The sequence below is a fragment of the Temnothorax curvispinosus genome, unplaced genomic scaffold (assembly GCF_003070985.1).
Source record: "Temnothorax curvispinosus isolate PA1 unplaced genomic scaffold, ASM307098v1 QBEX01017878.1, whole genome shotgun sequence".
Lineage (NCBI taxonomy): Eukaryota > Metazoa > Arthropoda > Insecta > Hymenoptera > Formicidae > Temnothorax > Temnothorax curvispinosus.
In genome coordinates, this window is record NW_020227658.1 from 468,278 (window position 1) to 490,207 (window position 21,930).

Below are 21,930 nucleotides of genomic sequence, written 5' to 3' on the forward strand. Positions count from 1 at the left end.
TCCTCCAGTGATGTTCGAGGATAACGGTGAGAGCGGCGCTAGAAATGTGCAAGTCAAATAGCTTGACTCAGCGGTTTATCCGAATGCACGCATTCGCGCGTGCACACATGGCGTATCTTTATCAACATATGACGGTACGATGTTTATATCGATCCTTTTCGAGAGGTCTCCTCTTCCGCCATCACAATCAGGCGTCATCGCGCCCGAGTTTCGCTCGTATACAGTCAGTCATGTTATACTGCAGGTTACTAAATAAATTTTCGAAATTACTGCCGCTTCCGCGAAGAAGCACAGTTACCGGGGGTTAGTACCAGCTCCTCGGGCATCGATGCATCCCTCGTACGTCACGTTCCCTCCCTCTCGCTCATCGCTTCTCGTCGTCGCTCGTGATGCACGTGGTAATCTATTATTAAGGACCGCGAGCAGAGCGCAAAGAGAGAAGTTTACGAGGCGATGTAAAATACGCGAGAGATTCTACAATCATAAAGGGGCAAAAATACCTTTACTCTCTTTCTCTTTCCCTCCGGCTCCGGTGCAACCCGCGAGGCTTCATGGCCTTTCCGTTTTTATACTTCTCCTTCTCCCGCCGTCGCCCACCTTTTCCACCGGTATCGCGCGCTCGCCGTTGGACCAGATAAAACTATAACTTTTGCCGACGCGTTTTGCCGGTGCCACATCATCGGCGAAGCTTTCGCGTCGCTTTACGGCGAAACAGACAAGTTCGCTGCGAACGGGGAGGTCGAGCGGCATCCCGGGAATAGCAGAGAGGAACGTGCACGGGGGAGGGGGGGGCGTTTTAAAAGCACCTCCTTTAAAAACCCCCTACGTGGAATCGCTCCTGGAAAATCCTCCGTTGCGCCGCGCGCCAGCCTAATCTGGCCCGGGGCGCAAGATCGTAAATCCTCCTACGTCAAACGCGAGTCTGAAAGAGGAGATCGGGGGTACGCAGGTGCGCGGATTGTCTCGATGAATCTTTCGCGATAGGACCTGGCGCATAAAGCGCCCCGCAACCTTAGCTACAAATAAAATCGTCTCGCCGCTTCTACGTGATGTTTTCTTTTACTACCCTCCGACGTGGGCGAAGCTCCGACGCAAAAAGGAGAGATTTTGCATAATGAAAAAGGGGGAGACTATTTTTGAAAAGGTCGTATTCCTACGTATGCAATTATCTCCGCCAGATAATATTCATCATTGAATATTATATCACGTATTCTCTTGATTACCACGCCCCGCTTTACGGCCTGGATCCGACTCATAATCATATATTTATTATTTACGTTGTGTCCGTCAATATTTGATAAAAGTTGATTGTATACGTGATATGGTGTAATCGGTAGTTGTACGGCAAATAGAAAATAATTTCGCGATGGACGTACGTGTATCCGCGGGAGGCTCAAACATCGCCGATCGCGTACACACTTCTTGCGGATTTAATAACTCCAAGTTTAATTAACTATCGAAACTCGACCGATCGATTTCCCCGGAGTTCTTCCCGTCGAGGCTACACTTTGCTTTTGATCCCGGTCTTCTCCCGTCATCCAACTCCCGGTCCAGGACCATCGACGAAGGTCCATAATCCCCGGAGACTAAGGAACTCATCCTCTTTCCCTCGTCCAGCCTTCGCTGCTTCAGCGCCAGCGAAGAATGACGAAGGTCGACAAAATTCTTTCGCTTATACTGTCCACTCGCGCGACTTATCCCCCGTAGTTTTTAACGACGGAAAGCGCCACCGAATATTGAACCGCTCGACCGGAATTACTCCGCCCAATCTCGCGTGTCATCGGCACGATGTGTTAGAGAAGACAAAAAGAAGAAGAAGCAGCGAACAGAGAGAAGAGGTAGATAATACGGCGATCCGTGTGACTTTTACAGAAACTTTTTCGCCGAAAGTTTTTGGCACTTTTAGATACCGTTACGCGCGCGCGCGCGCCGATGTCTTTCGAAATCGCATGCCCCGCGGCTTTTTTCACTTGAAGAAACTACTAATGAGAAAGAAGAGAGAGAAGAAATGGACGAGAAAGTGTCAGTAAAGAGTAAGCGAGCGTTATCGCCCATCGGAATATGCCGAGGCTGAAAGTGTCAGAAAGATTTGCTAAGGATTTCTCACCGGAAAACGCACGGATTGCATATTCTCGTCGTGCAAAAATGACATCTTCTTGAATTTGCGCTGCAAAATAATTTGGCGTAAGAAAAAGTAAAACAGTGTCATTTGTATTCTATAAAGATGCATAAAGAGAAAGCAAATAAATTCGCGGAAATATATAAAAAGTTTCAAATATCGGAGTTACCGTACAAGATAGAAAAAATTTAGTCTTTAATTGCAATATTAATCTCGCGGACTTTCGTCGTATATTCCCGTTAATTAATTTTTATTAATTACAAATTAATTATACGTCTCAATAACCGATTTAATAGGATCTTTGGCAAGGACTAAGTCACACGTAAGTAGATAGATATCCGAAAGAAAGTTGGGTGCAGTTCGAGCCACTGCGGCGCGGAGTTTCCTAAGGGAGGACATTTTAATTACCGACTTCCCATTCACCGGCAGTATATACCCGTGCGCTACACCTGCTCCTAGCACTTGTGCCTTTGCCACCATAGTACGACCTCGCGCCATTTGTCTCTCAAGTTTATATATAAAGCCGATCGCGTCCACCCTCGCCTCCTCCAACGGTTCAAAGGCTGGACGCGGTGCGCTTCAGATCGGAAACTACGGGCGACAGAGATTGACTGGACTTCAATAAAGCTCTTGCCGAAGTGCCAGGCAAGATGGTCGCGGAGAGTGATGAGGATGGTACTATGTCGGCGTCGCTAAACTGCCGAGTAGCCTCCCGAAGCTTTACAGTACATTCGATTCAGGCACCTCGATAAAACGCGTCCACTTTGATCGGGATATATATGTACATACATACATATATACTGCTAGTTGATTGAGCTATATATAGTGCGCTGCTACGACGATGAAGTGTAAATGAAGTTAAAGAAGTGAAGCGTATTTGATTTACGCATTACGGCTTAAAACGGCTTAAACGCAACGTTATCGGGTCTAATTAAGCATGATCGATGAAATCTCGTCTCGTAAAAGAATAAAATATACTCGTGGATTTAATCATTATTATATCCCGCTTTTATCAATGAATATAAAGCTATGTACGTGCAATAGGAAGAAAATGAGATTATATTTAAAGAATAAAAATTAGTCTGTATATACGGATCACCGCGAAATGCTGGGCACGCGTATATAGCGATGTAATAGTACTGGAACGCCGTACCCTGAGCTAATGAGCTCGTGTCTAATAAAGGGTGGCATTTGTACAAATTAATAGCCCCCCAATGAGCACGGAGGACGTACACCGTGACTACCGCGTTGGGAAGGACACCATGCGTCTTCCCTCGGATTCGCGTCGACATCGCGAGGGTTCCTGCGGACGACTGTCCACGATAATCAAGACTAACAGCTTCGGCTGATCCTTCAACCTTCTTCGTCACCACCTCCCGAACCTCCGGCACTCTATATCTCAATTTGTATCACAATAACGTCACTTTAGCGCGGTGCCAACGTCCGCCATCTGCTCGCTTTCTTTTATTATCGCCGAGTCTCTTTCGCTTTTCTCCCCCCCTGGAAGCGGAGGCGGATGTTTTCGCTGTCTGGACGAATTCGTGTTCGTGGCGCGTATCGAAACGCCCGGACGAGGATGCAGTGTCCGCAAAACGACGTATTTTGCCGACCACGACACCCGCGGGAGTAATACGAATCGTTCGAGCAATTGCGAGTATGAAGGTTTCTTCAGAGAGATATAAAAGCGAATCGAGGATCGCCGTGGGGATACGTAAACAGAATGCAGATTCTCGCAGTTGTTTATTTATTTGCGAAGAAAAAGCCTGGAAGAAGCATCCGCGCTATTATCAAATGGATCGCGGAGAAGTTCCTGGCGAAAGTATGCGTGCAAGTTACATGGGCGTGAATTACATGGGCTAACAGCGTTCCCGGATTGTTAGATGGTCGTGGCTTAGCATGGAAACCAGAATTAAGACTCGGCGACTGTGTGCAAGATGTTATAAATGAAAAGCTTTATGTACGAAGTCTCGAAGTGCCATTAAATTAAACGGTACTTAGAAAGTTCTTACATAAAACCCTCTAACTGCCCCACCTCGATTAATAGACACGCATTAGGAACCGCCGTTTTCACAGGCTGGCCTCGTACATGGAGGGGGGGGGTGGAAATGCAGATCGTCCGTGTAGCAGCAGGTTCCGCTGCTAATCTTAGGACGCAAACTGCCGTACGCGAGTGTCATTCAGATCGATTCTGTTCATTAACTCGCGAGAGCGACGCGACGCGGTGAAAATCGCGGAACGCTTGATGATAATGAGTCTCGTTGATTAAAAGCCTCGCATTTTCGCGCCCATTCACGAATCACCGTGTCGCTAATGGGATTGGAAACAGTGACTGACGCCGAGTTGGGGTGTGGAATTGGTTTGGCCGTCCGTTTGCACGTTGGCCCACCCCTTTCACCCTCCGCTCCCTCTCTCGCTCCGCCGTCGCCGTCCATCTCCGCGAAGCGTACGTTTTCAATTTCGTGCTTGAACCTTAATACCCCGAACAGTTCTTTCAAAAGCCATCCTTCGCGGCTAACGAAAGTGCTGATTCCATCGCGCGTCAAGTTCGGCGCGAAATTTATTTCGCACAAATCCATCTGGTAAACCTTTTTAGCATACCCGCGAATTTCATGTCGCTGCAAATGGAAACTTAAGCCAGATTACTTCCCGCGTTTTTGCGGAGCTGCTTGTCCGCTTATGAGTGTTACACGGCATTAATGATGGTGGAATGTAGAAGGAAGGATGCGGGAAATAGCATGCTAGTAATATTTTCATAAAAATATATCGTACTAACAATAAGTAAAATAAATGTTTCACTATATCTGATAATAGTTACGAGAAATGCGCCGTGTTGATAATTCGACGTTGTGATTGACAAAAAAATCGGTTCCTCGTTAGTTAAAAAATCTGACATTGAAATTAAAATTGGAAGTGAACTCTGAGAGACACCTTGTAAATCAATAATGTAACGCGTTCTGTATGCATGCGGTAAATATTATGTGCGTCATTGGATACCACAGTTCTGATAGCGAACGATAACGCTTAACCGCGTGATATAATACGAGTGCACGCTAGATTTAGCGGGTGATCAGTTTTTGCAAAAATGAGGAGCTAGCTAATGCATTACTTTCGGGTGTGATTGCAGAGATATGCGGAATCTATAATTTCCATGTACACGACGATCTGGCCGATATTAATATGCAATCAATGTGGACCCACGCATATTCTGCCGTCATGCCCTCATTACGTTAGTGACGATGTGCTATTCGCCGAGTCATATTACGAAATAAACGAGCATGAAACGCTGTGATATGGAATATGGACCGCCAACAATATTTACATAATTGGAGTAATTTCGATTCGACAGTATTTATCGGAAATTGCGGTTTTTAGAAAATTTCCAAGTAAAAATAAGATTCATAATTGTAATTTATAGACCTTACACACATATATTCGCGATTTATTTTGCACAAAAGTTCGTACGTTTTACTACGATATGACGAACGTCGAAATTTTGTCGACGTGCTGTTTTTAATAATCTTATACGCGAAGCATGTAGATTCACGAAAGCGTTACAGCGAAATTTATATCAATTCTGCTTCCAAATAAAAAGCAGATTGCTAAAATACAATAAGTGCGCCTTACTTGCCTCATGTTGGATTTAATCGAACATTATGCTTAGAATATGCTTTCAATACGATAAAATAATAATAAATACGAGGAAAGTTGAAGTTATAAGAAAATCGGGAATGGAATGCTTGCCGAGCTACAGCATACAATGCGGCCTGATATTGAAGTTTCAAGAAGCGTAGCAGCCGCTTCGAGCACTTCACATTTGGCAAAAGAGAGAGACTCGAGGAACAATACATGGCTCACTGTCAACAAAACGTCGTCCAGCATTCCCAGGACAATCTCTTCGCTCGCTGGTACCTTCGTCGTTCGCCCCGGCGTAAAATCGATCTCGTTAAAACTTTCCGAGGCGGACGCACCAGTTTCGAAAACTTTGGCGAGATGATGCGGGATAAGAAAGACGAAAGACGTGTCAGGATATATAGAGGAGGACAGTATACCGGTAAAGGGATATAAAATTAGGACCTCGCGACAGACTGATTTGTCCTGTATGAGCGAATTTTCTACTCGATTTTAGTTTAAGGGCAAAAACACGACAGCAGTTTCTGTCTCCTGTCTTCCGATGCGATCTCGTCTCTTCTGCTGCGCTAATCATTCACCAAGTTCGCCATGGCGGCTCCATTAACGTAATTGTCACGAGATTTCACCGTGGAAACCGGATATATCGCGATACAAGGAGCTATCCCGGTGAAAGCCCGGAATGCACACTAGATGTGAAACTTTGGGCATGCGAGCCGTATTGAAACGTTGTAACTCGTACGGCGTGTACGGCGGAGCTTGTAAGATGTAATTTCCTCTGGGATTCACTGGGCGAAACTTGGCGAAGTGCGGTTGGGTACGGACGTTTTAAATCGTTGCACTGATTCGCGCAAATAATCATAATTCCACGCGCGGTCTCTGTGAATGAGGTTTTATCATGACCCGTGTCACCTCACGTGTTGATCGCGCGATTGTCAGCCGAAGTGCTGATCCGCTGCCATTCTGAAAAATTATATATGACGACTCGTCGCGAATAGCGCGCGACCATACCCGCTATAAAATCGGCCGGAACAAAAGGGCTCGAATGGAATTAATATCTGACGGCGCCCATTGAGCTGTAAAATCGAAACTCCGATTACCGGTGATCGTAACGCGAATTTCGGTTCGTTTATTGGAATCTCGCGGATGGACCGACGCGCTATCCCGTGCATCGAAAAATTCATCGAACTTCACGAGTGTAATTATCTTGACCAAATTATTCGCTCCATAATCCGATCTATGCACCATTTATATGAATGACGTGTCTACGAAGAACGAAAAAAATATATATGTCGCTCCACGAGGTGTATTGAAAATAATGATCTAAATGATATAACTTAAGTCGCGAGATATTCATGCCATAGATGCATGAACAGAAGCAAAGATGATTTAGGAACGGTAATTGGCACGAAAGAGAGAGCGTGCGCGCGCACTAGCAGGGAACGAATTTGATTTGCAAATTTGGGTAAATTCCCCACACTTTCTCGCGGAGTAGTCCCTCCTTGTTTCCCGTTAGTACTCGCGCGGCGATGTACGGCAGCGTCCTTCATTGCGCGCGCTTCGCCCTGCAGGACGCCCTATGGATCCCGCGGAGACACGCGGCCGAGAAAAGGCGCGCCGTCGCATGAATTTTAATTTCGTCCCGCCTCTCGTCGCCGACCGCGCGATGTACTCGGGACGACGTAACGAGCAGCTAAAGTTTTTCGAGGAAAAATTAAAAGTTTCACCGGCATTCACCGTCGCGTCGCTCCTGACCGCGCCGTCGCGACGCGCCTCGACGCGACGCCGCGCGACACAACGTTCCTCTTTCGTCGGCTGACAAGCTTCGCTCCTGCAGGTACGCGAGAGTATCTCACCGTACTTTAATATCTCGTAAGATAATTACGCCGACAGTGTCACCAACAGGGAGTGATTTTCGAGTGGATGTAGAAAGCTGATTTATTGCTCGAAATGCGTTCCAGCAGTCACTTTAATACAATCATCGTGTAATTTACTTATGTATTTCAAAATGTATGAAACAAACATTTATAAAATATGACTATTTTTTATTATTTGTGCTTTGAGGTACAAAATTCTTTTTAGCTGTGATTCTCATATGTATATATTTTTTCATTTAGCTCAGCATATAGTTCATATATATTGTATAATAGTTCTTCAAACATCAGTTTTAAAAATTGAAATATGAAATAATTTTTCCAATCAAAATAGTCACATTTATAGTGCTAGAGATTCAAAATCCTATAAACATTTTAAAGTTACTATATTGAAAAATATATTAATAAAAAATAACGTCAAAAGTATATAACGTTCTTTCATCCTTAGAGTTTTTACTTTTTATCAGAATAATAATTTACTTGTAACAAGAAATCGATTTAAGTTCTTTAACAGTTTAATGATGAAATCGATATTACCCAGATTCCATCTTTTTTTCGTATAGGTAATGAGAATGGCGGAGGATGTTTGTCGACGGAGCACGCGTATCTCCATTCAGCGATGAAATTTTCAATTCGGCGCAAGAGCGTCAAGAGAAGCGGAGAAGCGGACGGCAAGAGGAGGGAGCGAGAAAAGGAGAGGTAAGAGGAAAGGAAGGGGGGAAGAAAAAGAGCACGCGACGTAAAAGACTTTTGATGTCGGACTCGCGCAATCTGGCCGCGTCTAGGAAGAGACGGAAGCGCGGTCGTTCGCTCGCTCGCGCGCGGGCGGAAGGAGGCGGACAGATTTGCAAGCCAGATTGAAATTTTGAAATTTAAATCTTGCCGGGACTTAAGCTTAAAAAATCCGCGGCCTCCCGCGGGAGGAGACGGTGGTTGCGGGAGGAGAGGAGAACGGATGTAGGTATTCGAGTGCGCGGGTAAGGTCTTGCTAATTGTCGGATAATTTCGTCGGAGCCGGAGAAATTCAGAGAGATCAAACGGTGCTTGACACGGCGAGGCGCGTTGCACGCGCAAACTCGCTGGGATGCTGGGAACTCGTTTTGCTCCAGATTTATATGCATCACAATGTATGAATCGTATTTCCCGACCTCGAGACGATGGATCGATTGGATACGGGAACATCGCACTTAATTTTCGATGAAAATTCCTCGTTACATTTATTTGCGAATTCTTTGGATTCTATTCGAAATGACGGCCGGCAAATAATACAAGAGAAATTATACGAATATTTCGCGCGTGATTAACTGAATTAGTGTCCCAACGAGCGAGGGATGATTAAAATATTGCGTACGGAAAATTATATATATTATATGTTTAATATTTATTTCATATGAATTTCAACCCCTTTCGATATTGTGACGAGGATGCGCGCCTATTCGCGACAAATAATGCCGCTTTCGTCCGTCTATATGATCTTTTGCCGTTCTCATTGCTAATGTTAACAAACCGTGCTATTTTCTCCCCGTTCGCCACCCCGCCCGAAAGTTTTACAGCCGCCGCCGTCAGTGTATTCGTGCGGTGGTAAAGTAACTCGTTACTTCACTTTGTTCTTTGAATTGGATAGTTTTCCATTAGCAATCATAACAACGTCCTTTGGCCCGTGCCTTGAGACTGATGGAGACGGCAAAGAGGGTGGCAACCGGCATAGCGGGGGTGAGTTTGTTTATTCAAGCCTTCGCGTTACCCTCTGAGCTACTGGCGGAGGAGGTTAGCCTTGTTTTCCGTCCACGTAGTTCGTGTTAATTTCCATTTTTATTACAAAGTGAATTGCATTTTCCTCCTCCTTCGCCCTACCCCACCTGATTATTACCTCTTGTTACACAATGAAGAAAAAAAAAGGTGACTACAAACTAGTGTAACTTTGATAACTTACGTATCGAGAATACAGTTGGATGCGAGCGTGACACTTACCTGTAACAAAGAAAGAGCATATCGTTAATTTATTGAATGACGTTAATTGGTGTTACATTATAGAGAGCCAAGAAAGATTTTGAGCAGCATGCTAAGTAGTATGTTGTATTATTCAGATAATAGTTATAGAACCAAAAACCAGTTATAAGTTACGGTTCAAATTTATATAACAATCAGTATTTTATATATTATTCCACACTTGCTATTTTTAATAAAATTTCATAGAATCTGAAAGATCTAGACGATAATGAAAATTGTTCGTTTCTCGTTTTAATATTTCAATTTATTTATTTTTTATGAAAAAAAGGTACATATAACGAACAGCAACTTCCAAACGCATTCAAGTTGACGGGAAGATTGATAAGTTTTGATGAACACTAAAATCCTCAAGATTCTTATCCGCAAGACGCCTTGGAGCAAAAGAATATAGGCCGTAAAGAGGAACCGTGAAATATCAATGCATGATAGTAGCTCGGCAACGCTTTCGCGAACGATACGACCGCAAAGAACAATCGAGCGTGAACAACGATATTAGCAATAAAGGCGTAAACACGATCGCGGGCGTCTTCCTCTCTTCGCCGGTGTTTATGAGCGCCGCCGCGGTATCGAACTCTGAGTTCGATAATAAAAAGAATCTCCGTATAACGCGGAAAGTAGCGGATACTATTCGCGATTTCCAGCGGACTGGCGGATTCTAAGAGCACATAAACCGAATCAATTCTACTTTAGGGTGCGCGGGTTGTTTCTTGCCCCGCGTATTTACAAGTCCCCGAGAACGCTTCGCGCTCTAAAAAATATATCGTATTGGGTAAATCGCGAAGTACGTTGTCACCCCCTTTTCCCGATTAAAGCTCTATTCGATTAGAACGCACTCCGGATATAATGAGGATACCGGAGATACAGCGTTGCGAGCTCTCCGGTAAGCAGCACCTATAAAGGCACAAACATAACAGAGTATAATTCAGCTCGGTTCTAGTATCTGTAGCGTCTGCTCCATTCTCTAGCATTGCATCGTACAAGTCCTCTGTATCCTGTTGCAACGCACTAGCGTAATGCATTATATCTGATTAGCTTTGTGTAAGGTACGTTATCAGAGTTTGCCGTCTATAATTCTATATCTTCAAACATTTCAACACGTATATACAAATATAAAATTAACTTTCATCAAGCGTGTCTTATTATTATGTCATCAATATTTCTTTATTCATACATCTAAAAATGATAAAACAATAATTTCAAATTATGATTTAAATCACGAATGTTCCCGATCCGAATGAAGATAATCTGTAATGAATGGATTCCATTAAAAACCGTAATCAACGGAACGTTAAATTAAATAACGCCGGAGTGATACGTCTGTCGCAATTTATGTGTAAATAGTCTTTGTCAGCGTAACACCGACGAACATATTTCAACGAATGGCGCATTTTATGGCTCGCCCTCTTTCTCCTCCATCCCGAAGAAACAACGGGAGCGAGCTTCATTTATCTTGCTCGGAATCGTGTTGCATCTCGACAAATGTAACACTGCTGAGAGAATGCACCGTTGGATAAACTTTCGAAGGTATAACACACCGCGCGGGGACAAACGCCGGGGGAGAGAGATGAAACACCGGATGGGGAGTTTTATGCGCGCGATCAAAAAAGGCTGCTGGCGACCGTCGAGGAAACCGAGGAAATTGAGGAAATCGAAAATTCACCGGTGGCATTCGAAGGTTGCCGCTGCGGTATACATATAGAGATACCGCGACGGAGATGCGACGTGTAATTTCGCAGAGAATATATAAATCGGTATGAGCATATTACGCATCAATATGCGTGACTCTTCGCGGACGACGAAGACACATTAGCGAAATTGAAGAAATTGACGGCTCGATCCGTCACGCGGGAAGAAAACTGCGAGAAATTTCAAAAGTAATCCTACGGTATGCGACAAGTAGCGTGAACTCTAACCCTACATGCGTAAAGGTGTGCGTGACATGCGTGTACGTGTGTGCATCACCCCGCCTAGGTCTCCTTTGAACGTAAATCTTTCCTTTCCCCGTGTCAATCGAGAGAGGACCCCACGACGGAAATTACGGGACGCCGTTGCACGCGGCGCGCCAACTCGATAGGTATTTCCACGTCGGGGAAAAATACGTTACAAATCCAACTTTAACCTCCTCGGGATTCCGGTCACGTAGCCTCGTCCAAAGATATATATCGTATATCGCGCGCGGCGCGTCGGGTCCTTCTTCACATACCCCACTTTCCAACCTCATTCCACATTCTTCGGTACGCCCCCGAAGCTAATGTCACACGCTCCCTGAAAACTTATACGAGGCCCCCACTCGCCCATGTTAAGCCGTATTTAATGAATTTACCGTCATCGACAAATATTTTTGCTAGAAATTGGATCGCGTCGCGATGCGCGGTATTTTAGAAAATAATTCGTCGTGTCTCGGTAAATAATATTACGGAAATCTTACGAGGCAAAAAAAAAGTAATTTTCTCACTATTTACGAATACCGTTGTAAGCATCAAAGATCGTGCGATATTGCAAAAAGAATCAGACAGATCGTATAACATAAACGTGACGTATATTCTCTACGTGGATTACGGTAACTCTGTGAGTAAAGTTTCACGGACCAACGGTGTCATCTTTCTGTTACTTTGTGCGCGATATCTGCGTGAGAAATTTTATTTGTTGAAAATGACACAGCGCGACGCTTACTTTGGTAATAAATACACCTTTCGTTCGAAATGGCGCGACGGGAAGGTCTTTGAAATTTAATTCCCCTGTACATAAAGCTCACTGCTGCTGTAAATATGCGTATATGTTGTATCGAGCATAAAATGGACAAACACGATTATCATTTCATTTCAAAATAAGAAATTTACCATTTAAGCACATATTTTCGTGATATATTGTGTGATATATTCGATTATAGACCAAGGCCAAACGTATGTCAGCTGTTTACGTGTATAATTGTCAAGTCAGCGATATCTGTTGTCTGTCTTTCTTTATTTATTATGTAAAAGTCAAATCATAACGTGCGCGCAAAGAGGAGTCGTGCGGTGAAAGAGAAAGCAAAGCTGAAACCGACATGCACTGTACGAATTAGTTGGACGAATCTTGTTATCATCCGAGACTCTTTTATATATTGTTATTATTATATTATTAATAAATAATTCGATACTACAATATATATCGAATTATAGGGAATTGAAATCTTGATGTATGTTGAAATTCTTTACATTATGTATGTGACGAAAATTGTGTTAATTTGTTCTGCAAACATTGAATAGGCATAATTCATTACCAGTAGATTTAGATGTAAATAAGACCAATTGTTAGATGTTCTTAACACAGATTGTCTTTTTGTAGTTGCAGATGATCGCGCAAATATTGAGTACAATTTTGAAATTATATATTGAGAAGGAATTATATTGCTATACGTAATGGACGGACATACTTGACTAAAATCAGTGTTATGAAGATGTGAATTGATTTTAGATAATCTTTTTATGATTAAATAGATAAATTTATAATTCATATAATATTTTTTCCAATTTATAATAGCTTCCAAAACAGTATGCTTTCAAAATGTGTTAATTTGTCAAGAAAGAAATGGTTTTATACTAGAAACTATGGCACTCGTATTCGAGAAACTTAATAGGTACGTGAATATGCACGAGAGGGATTCTGGTACCCATGAAATTCGTTATTAATATATTCAAAACAGATATTGAACAAACGAATTCTACGGAATTCTATGCAAATGTATTCCGGACGGCGACTTGTAAATTTTTCATTTGCAGAAGAACCGCGATAGATGACCTAGATATTCGCATTGCCTACTTTTTGCTCTATTCTGACCTCGTTTATCAATTCGATGCTTGTCTTCATTAAACATCTTCAATGAAAGTTACATTTTAACTGATTTTACATCTTACGTGAGTTTAAAATATATTATATATACATGGTACATTAATATCTAACTAGTTACACACATTGTAAAATTGTGCTACTTTGGCGTAGACGTAATACACCGAGCGTATGCCAATAGCCTGCTTATAGTTAGAGAAACAGCATTCGGCGAATTGCAAGTGAGTACAAGGTTCTACTTCCATCGACGTTTTAATAAATAAATAAAAAGTTTCAAATGGAAGTTTTTCGATAAACATCTTGTTCGCAAAAATAAACTTTGTAAAGCGAGAGCCGAGGGAGAAATTCGAGAAGGTAAACGTAACCGGTCCCGTTTCTCTAAACTCCCTTTATTACTACTGGTATCATATTTCCGAAGTAGTCGCGACTTTGCGCGTCCACGTGCCCCTTTTATTTTTATTGGCTAGATAGAATCAGTCAATTAGGATAATAACCCAACCCGCAACCCTGTCCCGCCGTTCACCACGAAATTCCAAAGGCGCGTATCTCGTAAAATGTCGCCGCGGCTGCATCTTCGCGAATCCCACCTCCCCCGTAACGTACCCTGTTCATCCGTTAACGTAACCGGCGACGCGATATCATCTGTTTAGACAGTCACGCAGTAATGTATCCTTAAGCTCGTGATTACCGGCTTCGGGAGTCTCGTTCACGGCGGCGGCAACAGGTTACCAGCACGCGCCACTCGCCGACTTGTCGAGTCGAGTCGACCACGGCCGCATCGCGCCCTGTGTGCGTGTGCTGCGCGCTCGATCGTCGCGTGTCCCTCTTTCACTCGTTCTCACCCCTCTCTCCCTCTCTCTCTCGCACATTCTCTCTCTCTCTCTCTTTCGTTCTCTCACTCTTTCTCACTGCCACACTGACCACCCGCAACCCCATCCCTTACGGCATTGCACTGTCGTATGTATTATCGCGCGCATAAGGTATCTTGATAATATCATCTGACCTATGATCCATAGACCGTTCTCCGAATAGAGCGTGGCGCCAAAGCTCGGCTGCGTTGCTGCGAATCAGCGTCTGAATGAGTGGATGCTGCGCCGCCCGAAGCGTCCCGCTCCCGCGTCGCACCCCCGCCGTCACAGGCACGTGTGTGCCAGTGACCACTTAGGCTGCTTTCCTAAGTGTTATCAATGAGCGTCCGCGCACTTGCGCGCGTGCCGTACGCATACGCGTAACCGCGTATGGTCCGCCCGCCGCTGCACGTATGGTCCGTCCGGTTTTTTTTTTCAGGTCTCGGGATGTGTGGACAAACGCGCGCTGCGCAACCCCGGCGAGCGCGATTTACCTTCCGCCCGTACCTTGGACCTTTCAATCTAGCCCCCCTCCCTCCCCTTTGCACGTTGTCGATTTTTTCTGTCTCTGTCTCTGTCTCTGTGGTATTGTCCCGCACGGTATTGTCAGTCACCGTGACGAAGAGATGTACGAGGTGATTAACCAGACGGAACCCTTAGGGGTTGTGCACGCGTTCGAAGCCGCGCGAGATTGGGCCTCGCCGATGAATTACGGTACGAGGGACACGTGATAAGGCTTCTCTCACGCTCCGCAAGCTTTAGAAACGCGATTCAGAGAAACACACGCTGCGCGCGGCGTGGCGTGGCGTGGCGGCGAGTCGGATGGCTGACTGGCGGAGAGCCGACAACTCTCGGTCGGTCTCGGCTCTCGGTCGTGGCCGTGGGGATCGCTGCTGGCTGGTAACGCGCGCGGGAGGGTGCTCGACGCGGAGGAAGAGGGTAAGGGGTTCTAGAGGGGTGTTGGTGGCTCTGGAAACCCGGTGGTAGGGTAGTGGCGGCGATGGTGAACGGGGGGATTTCGTACGACTGTTGAGAGAGGGAGAGAGGGGGCGAGAGACTACTAGGGGAACGGAGACGGCAGGACGAAAGGGAAAGAGACAACGCTGGCGAACGGGAGAAGGGAAGAGAACGCGGGGCTGGTTACCGCGTGGGGTTGCGGGAGAGACGTCGCCTCGTGGCGGAGATACGCGCGCGAGGAGGACAGCGCAGCCGAGGTGGTTGCGAAAGGGGGTTGCCCACCCGACGTGTAGCGAAGTAGCAACAGGCGGCAGCCGTCCTCTCTCTTCTTTGCGAGTGTGCCGGCGAGAGCTTGTGCACCACGTTCCTCGTCGGCGGCTGGCGCCGTTGCCGTCGACGCTCTGACGTCACGGCGTCGTGACGTAGGCGTGGTCACGGATGCGCACTAACACCTCGCCTGTCACCGTTGTCATAGTGACTGCTTCGCCGATGCCCGCGTTTCGCTGCCGCCCTTGCGTCACCCCGCGCCTCGTGTTCGCCCCCACTCTCCTCGTGCGCCGAGCAACCATCCACCCCCGTTCTCGCACAACCCCTCTTGCTCTCTGGGTGCGCGTTCTCGTTCTCCCCGCGCGAGTGGCGCTCTTCGCCTACGTCCGATATACGCCGACGGCGTATACAGGCTGTGAGGGCGAGAGAGAGTGAGCGAGCGAGTGAGCGAGGACGAGCGAAACAAAGAGAATCGTGAAGGGCGGAAAGGCGAGAGAAAGAGAGAAAGAGAGAAAAAGACAGCGCGGGGTGAAAGGCAGAGGGAAAGTGAGCGCGCGAGCGTGTACGCGCGCGTGTGGTGTGTATACGTGCGTTGTCACGGTAACCATGCCTCAAAACAAGCCTGCGCGTTTTTCAATTCGAATGCACTCCCTGGGAAGAGATGAGGTTATAATGAAGTCCCTGCCTCCCCCTCCTGTTCACCCTCCGCTCGTCCGCTCGCCTACTCGCCCGCTTCGCTTGTCCGCTACTTGCCTCGTCGTTGCGTAACGCACGCCGTATCTCACCGTGCCCCCGTCAACCAGTATCCATCATTGAAAAAAAAAAGAGGGAGAACGAAAGTGGATGAAGAGATATTATATACAACCCTTATCGATAACGTAAATTCTTCCGCGGCGATTACTACTTGGAATGGAGATTACTACTTTGATCTCTTCGATGGTGACGAATTCAGATCTATCATCCATTCTTTTTTACTCCGAAAGAGATCGACAGCTGATTAAAACTGTACAATTCGGTTCGCGATCAATTTCGCATTCCTAGAGAAATCAAACCGAAACAAGCTGCACTATCAGTCGTGGTAGTTATCGCTGGATCGCGTATTGATTGCGGCAATTTTGTACGCTACGATGGTTATTATGCGTTGGGAAACGCAGCACATCACGGCTCACGCATTATGAACATCGACACGATCAAGTTCCGAGTAAAGCGTCTGTCCTATGGCTTGATCCGAACTCAACCATTAGGCATGCCGCGGCGTTATATGTATCTGGGACTAATGAGATTTCCATGTACGGTGGATGAATTGCTTTGGATGCATTCGCATACAGGATGGACCATTTCTGTATGTCGATAACATACGGCTCTTCTCCACCTACGAGGGTTTAGAGACTGAGAGAGTAGAGACATACCTTATTAATGGACTTATCATCCTGGCAACTGCGCGATGCGTTGTAAAGTTACGCATGCTAATTATTGCAAGTAGGTAGGCTTTAAGCCGAAGAGAAATTGCGTTTTTAATATTTTATAAAAGCGGTTTACATATAGACGATTTGTTCTGCTTTAGCATAAATGTCGTTGTTAGAATGAAGAAATACTTAGGCACTTTGTGGGCATAGTCACGATATTGATCTCCTGGTTAATTACGATATTCTCTTCTTCAAAGAAATTTCCTCCGGCAAATGGAAAAAACGAAGCAATTTACGACGATAAAGAAACAGAAAGGTTACAGAATCGATTTCTCCTTCTTCTTGGGGGAGGGGGAGGGGGGGTGAAATTCTACCTCCGGCATAAATAGGTTCTTAATTATCTTTAATTCGCACCAAATCGAGCTTACAGGCGTGACGAGCAGCGCGACGCACGGTGTCATTAACGAAATAATGGGAATTAATTTTGATTAGTGCTTCGTTTCGGCGAATCAATCGCGCTCTCGGGAAAGCGATTCAATTCCGCCATTATGGATTCCAATGAACAGGCCGCGCACATGCAATAATTTAATTCCGAAACCCAGCCTTTGTGACAGAATCCGCACGCGTATTCGAAATCAACGCTTCCCAGAGAGATACAAGCGCGTGCGGGATTTTCTGTAGCTTCGCAACAATCGTACTCGTATTGGATTAGGAATCATCTCTTAATATGTTAAATATAACGAAAGTAAGACACGTGAACAATTAGAAAGACAATTAAAATGAAATTCCGCGAGTTTACCGTTCAGTGCGATTTCTAATAAAATTATTAGAGAAATTACATCGTCTATTAAGCATATTACTACAAGCATTCCGTGAATAGAATCATAATTTCAAAATCGAAATAAATTTAATAAAAAAAATACTACGCAATAAAAAATATTTATATAAATATTATATAATAAATGTTACTATGCGTTATAGCATAGCTGATGCATGTTTAAATTAAACATTTAATTGCTTCTTTTGAAGTCGCTTTTGATCCTCTCGCATTTTACGCTGGCGAAATTATCTCTCGAAAGTATTAGAATACATCCCACTCGCGCCGCTCGGTCGAGTGAGTATTTCCTGCGTTAATAGGATCCCATGGCAACAGAGATGAGTATTCCTCGGTATGCTTCCTAGCCCTCCCTTCGCCACCCTTCGAGCCCCCTTGCTTCTCTTACCCTCGACCTAATTATGTTTATGCCACGTGACCTCCTTCTCTCTGAGGGACGATAGGCGGGACATACCTCGTCGGGCTCGCGCGTCCACAAATTACGTTACAAAGGAACCCTAATTAGTTGCATAATTGTAACATTAGTCGAGCAAGCTCGCAGTAAAAATGTCTATTAAATTAAGGACTCTAAGATGCGGCTTGTGCGCTAGCTCTCGTCGTAAAGCGAGTCTGGCTGCATATCTTGTTCCACTTCGCTATGTTATCAACGGAATTCTAGAATATGATCCGATCGCATCCAGTAATCAGAGAAAGAGCATATATCGTCAAACTACACCCCACAACACACAACATCTTTAGAAAATACCTTCCGTTTAAAAATTTTATAAAATATAAATTCTTATAAAATATAAAATAGAAGTGCTAGTACACTAAAGACGCTTCTATTTACTTATACATTGGATCTTTCTTTATCGATTTTCATAAAAAGATTAGAATTTGTCTGAATGTTACTACTTTATACTAGCAAAAACTATATATAAGAATTATTCTGCATAAAGAAAATATTAAACATAAAAAAATATTTAGTTAATGATTTAAAATGATTAAATCCGAGATGTAACGTTGAGAAATTCGTTTACAAAGACTATGTCTATTCTAATCTGTCTGAGATGCAGGGATAAAAAAGGAAGAAGGAGAAAGAGGGAAAGAGAGATAGCAATTACGATGCAACGATTGTTGGCGTACTCGGTCGTGTACATCTGCACGTAATACGAATACGGAACAGACCCGTCTCGCGGACTCTTCGCGGAATAGAGCCCTCGTACTTCTCAAAGCGGTTTCATAACGCAGAAAAAGCGGGAAAATACACGATTGCGCGTACATGAAATTGAGTTTAAAAATGTTTGATGTTGATTGTAGGTAATTCAATCAGAGTGTAGCGAGTAATGAGACGGAAGCGGGGCTAAAATCCAGCTCGCTCGGGCAAACGTTCGCTCTCGCCCACCCGCCGTCCTTCGCCTCTCTTTCTCTCTCCACCGCGCTCTCCAATCCAGCCTCTCGCTCTCGACCACCCTTCCGCGCTCTTACCGCGTTTCCATCTCCCCCTCGATTCCCGACTTTCCACTCTCAAGTTCGTTCCGTGAATATGAATTAAGTTGATACGATTTGGAGCACGCGGATGCAAGAGTAGGTAAGCAAGAACCATTATATCAAGGCAAATTGTCCAGCGGCGGTTTGTCTGAAATGGATCAGAGTGCAGCGTACCGGAAAGAAGGGGCGTGCGGCTTTATTCTGAGGCTACCGAGTGGCCTATCCCCATCGGTGATTGCGATCCATACAAAACAGTCGTGCGACACGAGCGCTTTCTACTTACTTTCGCGGAGCGATCAGATCTCTGTTCTTTCTTTTTCCGACTGGGGGGGTGATATCCGGGACGATTGATACGAAGATTGATTTGTCTTGGCGGCGCAAGCGGCGATTTATAAGCGATATTTATCGTATATAGAGAGCTGAACGAGAGCGTTTTTCTAAGCTCTCCGCATATATTTGGTATCAAGTTAAAAACATTTCATGCGCTAGGTGTGAAATAATTTTCGTGTTCTCGGGAGCGTGGTACTTCGGCGAGCTGGTTGCGAAGAGGACGGGGGAGTGAAAGAAGCCAGAAAAAAAATATCATCGACGAGAGCCGACGTTTCTAGCAGTTTTTGTCGTGTCACCAAGCATTGTTTTTCGTAACTGAAACTCCGTCGTGGCGGTAACTACGCCATGGCAGTGTAGACAGCCTCGTATATCCGATAAGTATGAGAGAGAAGGAGGGGGAGGGAGAGAGAGAGAGAGAGACGCGCGGTGTCGCGGAATGACGGTGGAAGCTGCTGGGAAATACCCGAGCAATCCTCGCGCAGTTTCGCGGTAACGTCGTAACATTGTTTCATATGGGCGCATTGTTTACGACTCCATACGCGAAGCAATAAAGGGGTAGTCCCCCCCTTCCGATACGCAGATATATCCGCCTCGCCATTTAGAATCTACTGGACTCGTTCGTGCGCGACACGGTTACAACTGTGCCGGCGCGACTACCACCACAATCACCTCTCGCTCCGATTTACTCTATCTATTTTCCTCTCTCTCTCTCTCTCTCTCTCTCTCTCTCTCTCTCTCTCTTTCTCTCTCTCCCGAGTGCAGGCCAAGCGTGGACATGATGTAGAAGCGAGATACCAGACGAAAGCTGAATCGCTTTCGGTTTTCACGGTGTGAAGTTTTACGAATCCGAAGACAACGTGCGTTTCATGATCCGCCGCGCATTCGCACCCGTGTGGCGATACACGTGGAACGATCTATCTTCGTTTCGTCTGAATTTACGCGGACTGGATTTACTACGCCGTTCGCAAAAGTGACATTCATGCCCAGCGGCAAACGCCGTCTATTAATGTTAATCGAGCGCGGGTGTCCGAAGACGTAAGACGGGGTGTGCCTATTCGAAATCCTATTAACGCCGACGATTGTCGCAATGGCATTTTTGATGAGGGTGACGTGCCGCGGCTCTTCGCGAACGCGAAATTCGACATGGCAAGAATGAATCCCAACGTATAGCGTGTCAAACGCCCCGATATCGAGTGTCAGCTTCGCCGACGCGGAAGGAACTGTAGCGTCATCGTCGAAAATTAATGAACCCTTCCGTCGTGCCGTGGGATGTCGAACGGGCGCGTTGCGAGAATGGCGGCATTCCGCTCCTGATGACTGACGGACGTGCAATCACGGGAATGACAGCTGACTCGCACGCCGCCCGCTCTCGGATATTCCCGCATTTTTCTCACCAGGAATTTCAATTTTTTTCGGATCGCGTCGAACCGATTTTGGGAATCGCGGCATCGGTTCTCGTTCCGCGGTATCTCCGAGATTTTCAACATCCTGCGCACGATCGGGTTACTGGGCGGCGCGCAGTTTCTTCCAACAGGTCGTTTACGATCTATTCGACTTTCTTTATGCGCGTTTGGCACCTTTTAACTCATCTCTTTAACAACTGTCTACAACTGTCGGTTGCCTATTCCAGCCGTTTCTTATTCCTTTCTCATCTCACTCTTCTTCCTCTTTCCTTCCTTCTCCGTGGCCGCTTTCATCTCCTCCCGTCGTCGCTGAGTTGTCACCGGCACCGGATATAGCACAATTGGGAATACGTATCTGCATCGGGAAGTCGTCCGCACGCCGCCCGCCGGGTTATACGACCGTCTCGAATTTCAATTTTTAGGTGGACAGAATGTCTCCGTTATTGGCAGTCAAGACGCTCCGCGATTGATCATCGACGTCCCGGGAGATCGTATGGGAGGCTTTTGTGCAGCTGTTCGCGCTGTAAACTCGCGAGCGACTCGTAAACGTAATCGATCGTGCGGGTTGCGCCGATCGCGGTATAAAAATTGAAGAATTTTACAAGTTTAAGGGACAGTTACGAGCGAATGGATAATCGGATAATATACGTTCGCCCGGGAAGCGTTACTGCGCTCGTTGCCGTGCTCGTTTCATCGTATCGACGACGGCGCAGCGTGACACCATGATTAAAATTTATCTTTATCGGGAAAAATTTATCAGGAAGTTGAAACGATCCGAAGATATAAGATATAACGACCTGTGCTCTTATCGCTACCCTGTGCTTGACCTTGGAACATAGAGATTCTTTCGTAATTTACCGGGATATTAGTCCTTGAATCGAAGCTCAGTTTCTCGACGACTTTTCAATCGAGGATGACTGTCATAAAGCTGAATCTTATCGTGTGTTCCGCGACTC

At 45.4% G+C, this 21,930-nt stretch overlaps 1 protein-coding gene across 13 annotated transcripts in view; it reads right to left on the reverse strand.

Annotated features, from left to right (window-relative positions):
- Positions 1–21,930, reverse strand: part of LOC112467901 (CUGBP Elav-like family member 4) — a 546,980-nt gene that overhangs the window by 229,679 nt on the left and 295,371 nt on the right. For 2 of the 13 annotated variants that reach the window (XM_025036806.1, XM_025036811.1), the window contains exon 1: positions 14,462–15,144. The exons of the other annotated variants lie outside the window; for them this stretch is intronic. The gene's annotated coding sequence lies outside the window, so the exon portion shown is untranslated. Of the gene's footprint in view, positions 1–14,461; positions 15,145–21,930 lie in introns of those variants that run through there. 13 annotated transcript variants of the gene reach the window in all.